At 40.5% G+C, this 12,058-nt stretch overlaps 1 long non-coding RNA gene across 2 annotated transcripts in view; it reads left to right on the forward strand.

Annotated features, from left to right (window-relative positions):
• LOC110260910 overlaps positions 1-12,058 on the forward strand; it is a 196,208-nt gene that overhangs the window by 104,340 nt on the left and 79,810 nt on the right. For both annotated transcript variants that reach the window (XR_002344486.1, XR_002344487.1), the window contains one exon: positions 11,330-11,448. This is a non-coding gene — a long non-coding RNA (uncharacterized LOC110260910). The remainder of the gene's footprint in view (positions 1-11,329; positions 11,449-12,058) is intronic.

The following is a 12,058-nucleotide window of genomic DNA, read 5'->3' on the forward strand; positions in this document are numbered from 1 at the left end:
ATTACCACAAACACAATGGTTTAAAACAACACACATTTATTACTTTGCAATTCTGGAAGTCAGTGATCCAGAATGAGCTTTATGGGGCTGAAGTCCAAGTGTTGGCAGGGCTGCTCCTTCTGGAAGCTCTAGGAGAGTCTAGGGGCTTTTCCAGCCCTTGAAGGAGCTGCCTGCATTCCTTGGCTGTGGTTACTTCCTCCATCTTCAAAGCTAGCAATGTCCAGCTGAGTCCTCCCTGGGCTGGCATCTCTCTGGTTCTCTTCTGTCTCCCTTTTCCCCATTTAAGAACCTTCTGATTACATTGGACCCACCTGGAAAAATTCAAGATAATCTCCGTGTGTAAGTGTCAGCTGATTAGCAACCTTAATTCCATCTGAAACCTCACTTTCATTTTGGCCGTGAAACTTTGCATATTCTCAGCTTCCTAGGGTTAGGATATGGACGTTTTCATAGGGGTTGTTATTCAGCCAACCCAGACACTGAGGCTGCTGCTCTGTGTTTAGAGCTGGGGTAATTGTCAGAGCTCAGCTTTCAGGTCACAGCGCTACAGAAGAGAGTTTTTCTCTTTTTGCTTCATGGTTACTTTCAAAAGCATTTCTTGACTGATCTGTCAAAACACATTGTGGTGAAACTGGGGGTGAGTTTCTTAACCTCTCTGATACAACCTTAGTTCACTGCCCCATCCATCTCACTGGAATAACATGAGTACAATGTATATGGAAACCTAGTTCATAAGTCATGACACACCAGCCCCTCTAAGACAGTCAGTAGCATGGATCCCACCAATAGGAGAATCAGAATAGAATTTTTGCTGCATTCATTGGATAGTCTACTAGGCCATGAGCTTATTGAAGGTATGGAGTGGATCTTATTTGTGCTTCTGTTCCTGAGCCTAACCAGTTCCAACACAGAGCAGAAATTCAGTGCTGCTGAATTCAGTTGCTGAATTAAGGGATAGGAGAAAGAATGAATGGGAGATTGTTAGGAATCTCATAATCTAGATTAAGAGGGATGCAAGAGTAAATAAGATGAAGTTTCTTGCCTTGGGGAATTAAAGAGCTAGAAGAGGTAAACAGAAGCATGCAAATAAGAGAGGAATATAAGAAGTATTAGAAGAGAAGCAGAAGGAAACATTTTTGCAGTTTCCAAGGATGGGGAACTCAGTGTGGAATTGAGGAAATCAGGCAATGCTTAACTGACACCGTTACATCAGATGACAGGGTTTTTAAAATTCAGGGTACTCATGTTGCTACTCCCCACCTCCAATTCCAGGGCAGCCATAACTAATCGATCGTATACTCTTTCCCACTAAGCCAATGATTAGCACCCAGTTACCTATTATTTCAAATTGACAAGCGGGTTGAATCTGATTTATTCTGTTGGGTTCTAGGTAGGATTTCTCTACCAGCAGTTTAGTATGTAAATTTTGCCAGACACTCACTTGTAGCAAAGTGTTATCTCTATATCCCCTTGCGTATCTGTAGTCAAGCAACTCAATATTTTTAGATTTCTCTGGATGAACATTCCCAGCAGCACAAAATTTTCTTTATGTCTCAGCACAAATTTTGTTCTGATTGAGAGCCAAGTTTGGAAGGCTCTGTCTACACCCACAACTATGTAATTTAAGGGTCTGTTGCTGACCTTGTTCGTAAGAAGCATGCACTCTGAGAGCACAGTGACACAGGAGAAACCACAGCCTGAAACAATGGCTCACTTGTGACTCTGACTGCACAGCATCGCTCCCTGGTGTGTCCTAAAATCTGGGTGACAGTGTGGTGGGGGTACATTCCCAAGTTTGCTCAGAGGGCACCCTGTGTGTCGCCATCCTCATGGCAAGGGAGGATTCCCCAGACAGAAGCTTTTGGGCTGAGTATAGAGGGCATGAGGGGAGAACAACCCTGGGGGTGACAGGGTCTTATTTCCTGCTCTGGAAAGGTCTTATTCCTCAGTGCTAGAGAGGGGACTTCTGCCATGAGATGCAGTTCACTTGACCCTGAGTCTAAGGCAGAATGAAGGATGGGATTATGCAGATTCAGTTGGCGAATGTCTCCTTCTGCTCTGAAAACATGACATGTCATGTACTTTTCAGTAAAAGCATGCAGAAACCTGTGATCCAAAAGAGTCACCTGAAAAAAAAAATTTCTCATCATCCAAGGATTTCCATCTTCTGAAAGTAGAAAGACCTTTTAAAAAACATTTTTACCTTCATCGTAACTGAAAAGATTTGTGTGTGTCACTAGAGGTATACAAGTATGGCTGTCAGACTGATGGGTAGTTATTTGGGACAATAACCTTTGTTCCCACAGAAAGGAGATCAGCAATCTCACCTGGGTTCCGAGGCTCCAAAATAGGAGATTGGTCTGTTTTTTTTTTTTTTTTTTTTAAATCCTATTTATCTGCAGGAATTAGATCAATAATAGTCAGTCAAATTGCCTCCTATTTTCCCTTAGCAGCCACTCAGTGGGAGCTTCAAGCTGTTCACCAGGTAATAAAGGTGTAGTAAGGATGCTTGACTGGGCATTCCAGTCACTGATTCTGGCTGATTTGAACAGGAAAGGAGTTTGATTTAAAGGGTGTTGTTAGGGGAGCTAAAAACCAGGCTCAGATTTACACAGCCAGCAACAGAGATCAAAGTCATACCCTAGAACCGGACTGGCAAAAAAGCTCAAGCCCTGAATACTTGGACTTGCAGCCCGGTAGTCGTACCCTGCGAGCTCAAGTTTGCGGCAACCTTAATTGCTGCCGGAGACAGTCTCACTTCTTGGTAGTTCTGGCTCCTGTTTCAAAGTTCATCGTGGGTCCATTGTGAGAGGTGCAGAGCCTGGGTCGTGTGTTTATGCCTTAGTTGAAAGGGAGTCTGGGAACACAAGTACCTGACATTTTCAGCTTTGGTAGTGGTACATGGGTGGCATTCTCCAAAAAATGAAAAAGCTGAGATGCTGAGAAGCCAATAAAGTTGAAAACTGTGTACCACAAATAATTCAAGGCAAAGTAATCAGTATATGCAAAATCATAGTTGCAAAAAAGACGACTCAGCACATTCTGCTCTGCCTTATCTTAGGTTATTTTTGTACAATTCAGTATATAAAGGTATTTGGAGGCTAAGAAGAGAGGTTTTAACAGATTGAAAATCATTACAAAATTATGAAATAGGATGTAGAAATTGTTGTATGAAAACAGCATCTGCATTTAAAAAGGATGGAGCACAGGAGACTAGTTAGTGGGTGTTAGACTTGTTATTTTCTGTGGCACAATTTTTTTTCCATTTTTTTTTTAGAAAACTTTACTTTGGCGAATGGGTTACATGTAAGGAAATGCCCCTCTGCTCTTGTGTGTGTGAACCTTGCATTTCTAGTTTTGTTTTGAGAGATGCCCATTAAAGCCTCAGCCTAAGGAGGAATAGGAGGTGAGATTTCATGTTAAGTTTACTCCTGCTGTTAGGCAACCAAAGAAGAGATGAGTCTAGATAACCCACAAAGGAGACGTGGGTCTCTCTCTGTTGGGCTCAGTGTTTAGAGAAGGCAGATAAGAGCTAAGATGGGTAGGAATGAATTCTTAGGTGCTGAGTTAAAGGGAGATGAGAAGTTGGAAATTACCTCCAGCTGCGTCGAGTGAGTAGGTCATTCTTGGTCAATAGATTATCTGTATTCTTGGTAATCTTGGTTTCTGTGTTGATTTCCCACTTAGGACAGTTGGATGTGACCATTCTAAGATTGTCTCAGGTAAGTGATGGGGTATAAAGAAAAAAGTCTTTGTCCATCTTTAGGCTAAAGTGTGAGTAATGTCTACTGCTCCAACATGACCCAAGGCCAGTGTAGAGGTAGCACCAGGAATCCTAGTGCATGTCCTAATTTCCCTTCTCAACCAACGTTTCCTTGTAGTGTGAACGTGATGTTTCCAACTGTTGTACTTGTAAAGATGAGGAAGAGGGAACTCTTTACATTTGAGAAATGGGAATATACAGCCCAAAAGGAGGTCAGAAAGCACCCGATAAAATGTAGCACTCACTCAACACACAATTGTCCTGAAACCTAGGGAAGAATATTCTCTTTTTTTTTGCTTTTTAAGGCTGCAGATGTGGCATATGGAAGTTCCCAGGCTAGGCGTTGAATTGAAGCTAGAGCTGCCAGCCTACACCACAGCCACAGCAACACAGGACCTGAGGCACGTCTGCGACCTACACCACAGCTCACGGCAACACCAGATCCTTAATCCACTGAGTGAGGCCAGGGATTGAACTTCTGTCTTCATGGATACTAGGTGGGTTCATTTCCACTGAGCAACAGTGGGTACTCCAGGAAGAATATTAAACACTGTTACCCTCTGTTCTCTCTATAAAAGAAAATTTTTCGCGGTAATCGTTGGAAGAAAGCCTTCTTATTCTTTTTTAAGTATGTTGTTGCAAATCACCATGGCCTCTAATTGGTAGTGGTGGCATTTGGCAAATCCTCTGGTTGGGCCACTTTTGCAGAGTTTACTTGATTTCACAGTTGTGGTTTTGGGGGCAGGACGACGTTTATTTCATCTGGTCATTTTCATGCAAATTAAAGGTTGAAAGAACATGGCTCAGAGTGAGATACCAATGTCCTCCATTTGTGTGAGAATCCGTTTAAAGGAGGCCTAAAACCTCAGCGGACAAGACTGTTGATTAGACATTCCTTAAAAGAAATACAGTTGAGAAAACTGAAGGAAAGTCTGATGGTTGGGTGCTGACCACAACCCAGACATTTGTTGAAGGTTTTTTTTTTCCCCCCCAGAAAATCCTTACTACAGTTCTGCAAAGAAGGAATTATTATCAACAGTTTATGGATGGGTCAAACCTGGTAAAACCCTTAGTTTTTTCTTCTTTTTGGGTTTTTGTTTGTTTGTTTGTTTGTTTGCCATTTCTTGGGCCGCTCCCATGGCATATGGTGGTTCCCAGGCTAGGGGTCCAGTTAGAGCTGTAGTCACCAGTCTATGCCAGAGCCACAGCAACTTGGGGTCTGAGCCGCCTCTGCAACCTACACCACAGCTCACAGCAACGCTGGATCCTTAACCCACTGAGCAAGGCCAGGGATCAAACCCGCAACCTCGTGGTTCCTAGTCGGATTCATTGACCACTGAGCCACGATGGGAACTCCCTGGTAAAACCCTTCTGATAGAAATCCTTAGAGAGGTTTAGCTATTTCTCTGTCAACCTGTCCAGAACCATCTCCCTCCACCTTCTTTCTCACTCTGTGTTCTAGCCTCATGGATGTTCATACAATTCATTGACTTTGCTCACCTGCTTCCTCCACGTGACCTTAGGACGTGCTCTTTTGGTTTAGAATATTCTCTCTGTATTCTTGACCCTCATTTAGTTAACACCAGCTCCCCCTCCTCGTATCCGTGTGTTCAGGCAGGTTCCTGCCATCCTAATTCTATGGCAGCTTTCTCTGTTACAATCATACTCCTCCCCTGAAGGCACTCTTTCTTAGTTTATAATTTGACGTCATCGAAATCATCACCCCATGCTCTCCACCAGGTACAGCTCCACCGTTGGGTGTTAAGCTCCAGGAGAACAAAGTCCGTGCTGGGTTTTGCTCACTGGGCATCCTCAGGCCCTGTCACACTGAGTGACGTGACATCAGATCTTAGTATTTGTGGAAGGAGCCATCAAGGTACCAAGTCTCTTTGATTCCAAAGTCAGTAAGCAGTGGTATAAGGATGTGGGCTCTGTGGACTCCTGAGGACTCCTGTGTTCGAATCCTGGCTTTGTGATCTTGGGTGGACTGATTTAACCTTCTGTGACATAGCTTCTTTATTTTAAAAATGCAGTTAATAACAGTGACCACCTCAAAGGGTTTTTGTGCCAGGTGCTGCATCATCACCAGCGTGGCGGCGTAGTTCTCCTCTGCCGGGATGTATGTGCTCAATGATTATGTGTGACGATAAGGGAAATATGTGCACAGTGCTTTGTGATGAGGAAGCACTGAATTCTGTCTGGGGACAGCAGACTGGATTAACTCCCTAGAAAGGTTAGCCTTGGAGCTTGGTCTTAAACTAGACTCAGAGAGGGGCGTAAAGAATGTCCAGAGCCTCTACGTCGAGCAACCTGGCAGATTGAATTTGGAGGTTGTCTATTATGGGTTGAATTATGTCCTTTCCTCTAAAATCCATATATGGAAGTCCTAATCCCCAGTCCTATATTTGATGAAAGTGCCTTTAGATGAGTAATTAACTTAAAACAAGGTCATTAGCTTGTGTCCTAATCCGATAGAATTGGTGTCCTTCTTCGGAGAGGGTTTGGACACAGATGTGCACAGACAAAAGACCGTATGAAGACCCAAAGAGAAGGTGGCTGTCTACAAGCCGAGGAGAGAGGCCTCAGAGGAAACCAGTCTTGGCAATACCTTGATCTTGAACCTTGAGCCTCTAGAATTGTGAGAAAATAAATTTCTGTTATTGAGCCCCACCCCCACCTCAGTCTGTAAGATTTAGCTATGATATCCCTAGAAAACTAACCAAGTGACCCTTTGGCCAATGCAAGGCAGGGATTTGGGATGGAAACTGGCCCGTAAAACCGCAAGTGCTGCCTTGGTGTGAAGAGAGGTAGGTAGAAACACTGTGCTCCTTAGTTGGAGAGACAGCCGGGAGCTTGATTCTGTTTGGGGGTCTGTAGAGGAGAAAAAAAGCTTCCCACTGGAGACAAAGGCATAAATTGGCTCCACACTTGGGGGTATAATCTGAATTTTCACTATCAAGTTGTCATTGGGATTTGATTAACAATATAATCCATCTTAAATAGAATAATGGTAGAATTGAATCTAGGTATATCCGTGATCATAATAAATGCAAATTTCTTAGTTCACATATTAAAAGACAGCAATTTTTAGACTGGGAGAAAAATTTTCTGCATTTTTTATGAGGTATTTTTGATGTGTGATAACACAGAAAAGTTGAAAGTTAAAGGATAGAAAAAATATATCAGGCAGAGCTACAATAGTCATATTAATGTCAGATAGAATAGACTATAAGGTGAAATATACGAGTAGGATTTATAGAATCCTAATAAAAAAATAACTAACCAGGAAGTTACTGTACAGTTGATGCTGGATATGCATAAATAACAAGGTAATCACAAAAAGATATAAGCAAAAATGGCAGACTTACAAGGAGAAATGGACAAGTACAAAATTGTAACAGGAGATTGAAGCATTTTTCTTATAGATACTGAGAGATTAAACATCACTGAAGATACAGATATGAGCAACATGTTAGGTAATGGGCACATAGAGAACCCTATTTCAGAAATCACAGAATACTAAAAAAAAAGCCACAGAGGTATTTATAAAATATTTAGAAACAAATAACAATGCAAATATTACATATCCAACACTTGAGAGACAGGCAGATGTGCCGTTTATAGTGAAGAGTTGACCTTTATATTAATAGATAAGAAAGACTAGATTCAGAGTTGATTCACAAATGCTCAACCAAAGGATATGAGATCGTTAACCTAAATGAACCAGCCAGTGCTTTGAGTTCTCTTTGACCTCCTTGCCTCCAGGGATAACTTTCTTCGTGATGTTCTCTTCTCTTCTCTCATGGTTCCATCTTAGATCTTGCCGTCTCAAGATCTGTGTCTTAAATTTTCCAAGTTTGTTTCTACGTCAGGGTCTGCACCTACTCTCCACTGTACGTGGAATGGTCTTCACAATTTATTTAGGATTCTTCACAAAGGTATCTTCCTCAGAGATGATGTCCTTGACGTTTTTATTTAAATAGTGCCTCTGACCATCATTCTCCATCCCTTGACTGTAGACCTTATACATGATGTAAGAAGAAATCTTTAGTGGTACCTAACATTTATCTATCTATCCCTCTATCTATCCATCCATCCATCTATCCATCCATCACCTCCCTCTCACTCTCTCTTTCTATCTCATTTCTGTTCATTTATGACCCCTACTGGAGAGTAACCTCTCTGAGTCCATGGTTCTTGTTGTCTGTCTTATTCACAGTGGTAGCTTCAGCATCTAGAATTGAGCCTTGTGGGTGACAAGTGCTTAGAAGTATCTTTTGATGAAATAAATGGATGAATTAATCTACACCATTTATAAAACTAATAAATATGTGATTTGAAGGGGGAAAATATGTTCCTCTTCTCTGATTAATTCTTCAATTTACCCTTCAAATGTTTTATAAAAGTAGATCTTTTACGTGCCATGTACAGTTAGGAAATACATTCCCAGGACCTTATAATTTCATGAAACCGTAACTGAATGTGTAGTTTAGATGAAATTTGACTGGGAAAGCATAATATGTTTATGTGACTTGACATTATCACTTTAAAATCTTCTTCTAAACCATATCCTTGATAAGAAAATAGCAGTGGGAGGAAATACAAACATGCCTTCAGTTTATCTGTTTGGGAATTAATTATTATGACATCCTTTAAAATTTCAGCAGCCTACTTTACCCAAGAAAACATGTTTTCTATTATATAAAAAAATTTTATTATTTGACATTGTGTGCACTTTTAGAAGTTGGATTCGTAGTTTGTATTTTTTGGATGGCACCCCTTACAATTTGTAATCATATTGTTGAAAAATATTTTTTAGCTATATATTGCGAAAGCTAGACAGAAAAATACTGTCTTTTGTAGGAACCAAGCCCTCTTTAAATCACTTATTTGAAATTTTTTCCTATTGCAGAAGAGACATATAAACAACAAAAAATTAAATGTTTGCCTGGAAAATGATGGTTGTAGCATTTAACCATTCTTGTCCCCATCTTGCTTTCAATGGTGATGTTGGGGCCCAGCACACTCACTGTGGTTCAGTGTATCTTATTCCAACACAGATTGGCTTGGGCCCCTGCCCAGGCATCCTGGAGAAATCAGAAAAATCAGGGATCAGCACAAGTTTGCAAAAGGCCTGAAGAATTGTTCCCATGTGTATTTCTCCTTCATTTCCTTCCCCCTTCTCCTCCCTATTGTGTTCAAACCCACTCTCTGGTCCTCTTTAGAGATCCCATATAAAAAGACCCCACATATCAAGAGAGCTTATTTTTAATCTGCTTATATTTTAAAGTTTGCCAAAATTGAAGAGACCTTGATGAAGCACAAATTTTCCTATTGAGAGTTTCCAGAAAGATGTTGCAAGGATTGCAAAAAAAAAAAAAAAAAAAAAAAAAAAGAAGAAAAGTTTCCCTTGCATGATGTCTCAGAATAATCTGGGTTATGCTGAAGGAAGAGGCAACTCTCAGATCTCAATGGCCTGAAAGAACAAAGGCTTATTTCTTACTCACTCTACATGCTTGTGTTAGGGTTCTCCAGAGAAACAGAACCAGTCACACACACACACACTTATTACGAAGAATCGACTCACACAACTATGGAGGATGAGACAGTCTTGTGATCTGCTCTCTGCTGGAGACCCAGTAAAGATGATGGCATCTTTGAGGGTGAATCCAAAGGCCTCGGAACCAGGGGAGCCTATGGTGTAAGTCCCAACCTGAGCCCAGGAGAAGATGAAATGAGATTCCCCAGCTCAAATAGTAAGGCAGGATAAAAAGGGGGCACATTCCACCTTTCTCTTCTATTTGGTCTCTTCTGCCCTCAGCAGATTGACAGATGCCCACTGTGTTGGGGAAGACCATCTGTTTTACTGGGTTCATCAGTTCAAATGTGGGTCTCATCCAGAAACACCCATGTAGATACACCTAGAAATAATGTTTAATTTGAGCATCCTGTGACCAGTCAGGTTGATGCAGAAAATTAGCTGTCACGTTCCGTGTCTATCATGGGAAGATTGAGAGCTCTCTCCCTCATCATTATAAGCCCAAAGCTGATCTTGCATCACTGTCTCTTAGAGCTTTCCATGTCTCATCACCTCTGATAGGATTGGCCCATCAAGTCATCTGGCCACACTTACCTTAAGGAGACTGGGCGAATGTCAGTTCAATGTCTTTCTGCCATGCCAGAAGAAGAGAGAATGGAAAAACTCTATTGATTGCTTGGCACATTAATCTGATTGCTTGGGAAGAGTAGTCCAGAGCACCATATTGGGAGGTCTTGAGTATCTGTCTTGACTTGTGAAGCAAGCCTGTATGTAGTCAGCCTTAACTGTAATGCTAGAGCCTGGATCACTGTCTCCTGTGGGCTGGGCAGTTTTTTTTCCTGCATGGCCAGGAGTCTACAACTTTGGGGTTTTCAATAAACACCAAATCTCCATAGAGATTTTGACAAATACAGGGACTCAGGTCTCATCACTAAAGTCTTTTTCTTAAAGTTCAACATTATTCTATCATTAAAAAAAAACATTATTGTTTGTCTTTCTATAATTTTACCTGTCAAATATACTCTACCAGAAAAGGAGAATTTGGCAGTAATTTCCTAGCAGAGAGAGAAGAATTCTATATCTGCTATAAATATAAATTATGATAACTGGTGAAGAATTCTCTGTCTTGTGGCAGGAAAAGGAGATCCATGGCTTGGATCTCATTCCCCCAAGCCAATATGGCATATAAGATTTCATCTCATGTAACAACTCTGTTGTTATATGATTGATTGGATAGGGCTGCCTAGAGTACTCTGTGGGATGGCTACAGTGCTTATATCAGAGCTCATCATGAAAAGTGTGCAGTGATTGATTAACAATGTCTTTCACTGGTGCAGTAGAGGTAATAGTGGAATGCATGCCAACTGTTTGTCTTTGCTATTCCAGATGATCATTTTCCACCCATTTCTGCCTTTGGGGGGATTACATTCTGATCTAACAATCTGATTACTAATTTGTGTCCATATGTTCCTTGCTGTTTGGGCAGGTATGATCTGAATGAGAGACATCCTTTTTATTTTATTTTTTTTAGTCACTGAATAGGTGTTTTCTTTAGAATAAAGGAAACACAAAACAAAACAAATAAATCCAAAAAACTAAAACCAGAAGTTTGACATTATGACTTATAGTAACCATTTAGGAATTAGATTAAACTGAGTCAGTTCCAGAGATCATGATCAGCTGATAATGTAAATTACTTAATGTGAAAATCTGACCTTGAGTGTGAGCTTCCCAGAAGACATTCTCTTTTGTTGGGAATTGATCAGCATTCTTCTTTTTTTAAATTTAAATTTATTCTATTAGCATATAGTTGATTTGCAGCATTGTGTCAATTTCTGCCGTACAGCATAATGACCCAGGCATACATATATATTCTTTTTCTCAGACTATCTTCCATCGGGTTTTTTCCCAAGAAAGTGGATAAAGTTCCCCGTGCTGTTCAGTAATCTCATTGCTTAGCCATTCTAAATGTAATAGTTTGCAGTTTTCTTCTTTGATGTCCTTATATTCTTTATTTCCAACCTCAGTAACTATCAACTGGATGCCACCAGAGATGGAACCAATGTGAAATAACTCATGATAAGCAGAATGGAAGAAAAAACACAGGAGAAAATGTTCAAGGGAAAAATAGAAGCCCCTGTGAAGGGTAAGTGATACTCTGATAATTTATCAAGATTAGGCTGAATATCTCTGAGGTCAGTGAGGAATGAAAGACTGCAGTATTCCAAAGAGCTGCTTGGGTCTTATTTTACCATCAGTGTGTGATTTAGGGGCTGAGAAAATACATACTCTCTTGGCTCCAGAATGCACATTTAGTATTAGGCTTCTTTCTCTACTTTTAAAGTCAAGATGAGGTTGGGCTGTCTTTTTAATGTGATCGTTGATCATTGGAAATAAGAATTTGACAGGTGCTGCAGTTACAGACACCCTTATAAGCTAATGAGAGATGGGCTGTATGTCAAGAGAAATTAGGAGAACGTTTCAATCTGCCCAGCTACATGACTAGAAGAAAAATATTTCATTTTTTCATATTCTTGATGACTAAAATTTTTTTTATAATCTCATAAATCTTCAAACTCAGAGTGTATACCCGTAACTTGGACATAAATATATTTCTAGGGTGTAATGATATTTATCTAATGGGATCGAGTCTCTGGCCAGCTGTCTGCCTGTACTATTTAGGTCCCAAATCCTTTGATTTAACCCCTTATACTCCCAATTTCTGCCTAACATAATGTAACAATAAATCAATAATT

Source organism: Sus scrofa, chromosome 6, assembly GCF_000003025.6.
Source record: "Sus scrofa isolate TJ Tabasco breed Duroc chromosome 6, Sscrofa11.1, whole genome shotgun sequence".
NCBI classification, from domain to species: domain Eukaryota; kingdom Metazoa; phylum Chordata; class Mammalia; order Artiodactyla; family Suidae; genus Sus; species Sus scrofa.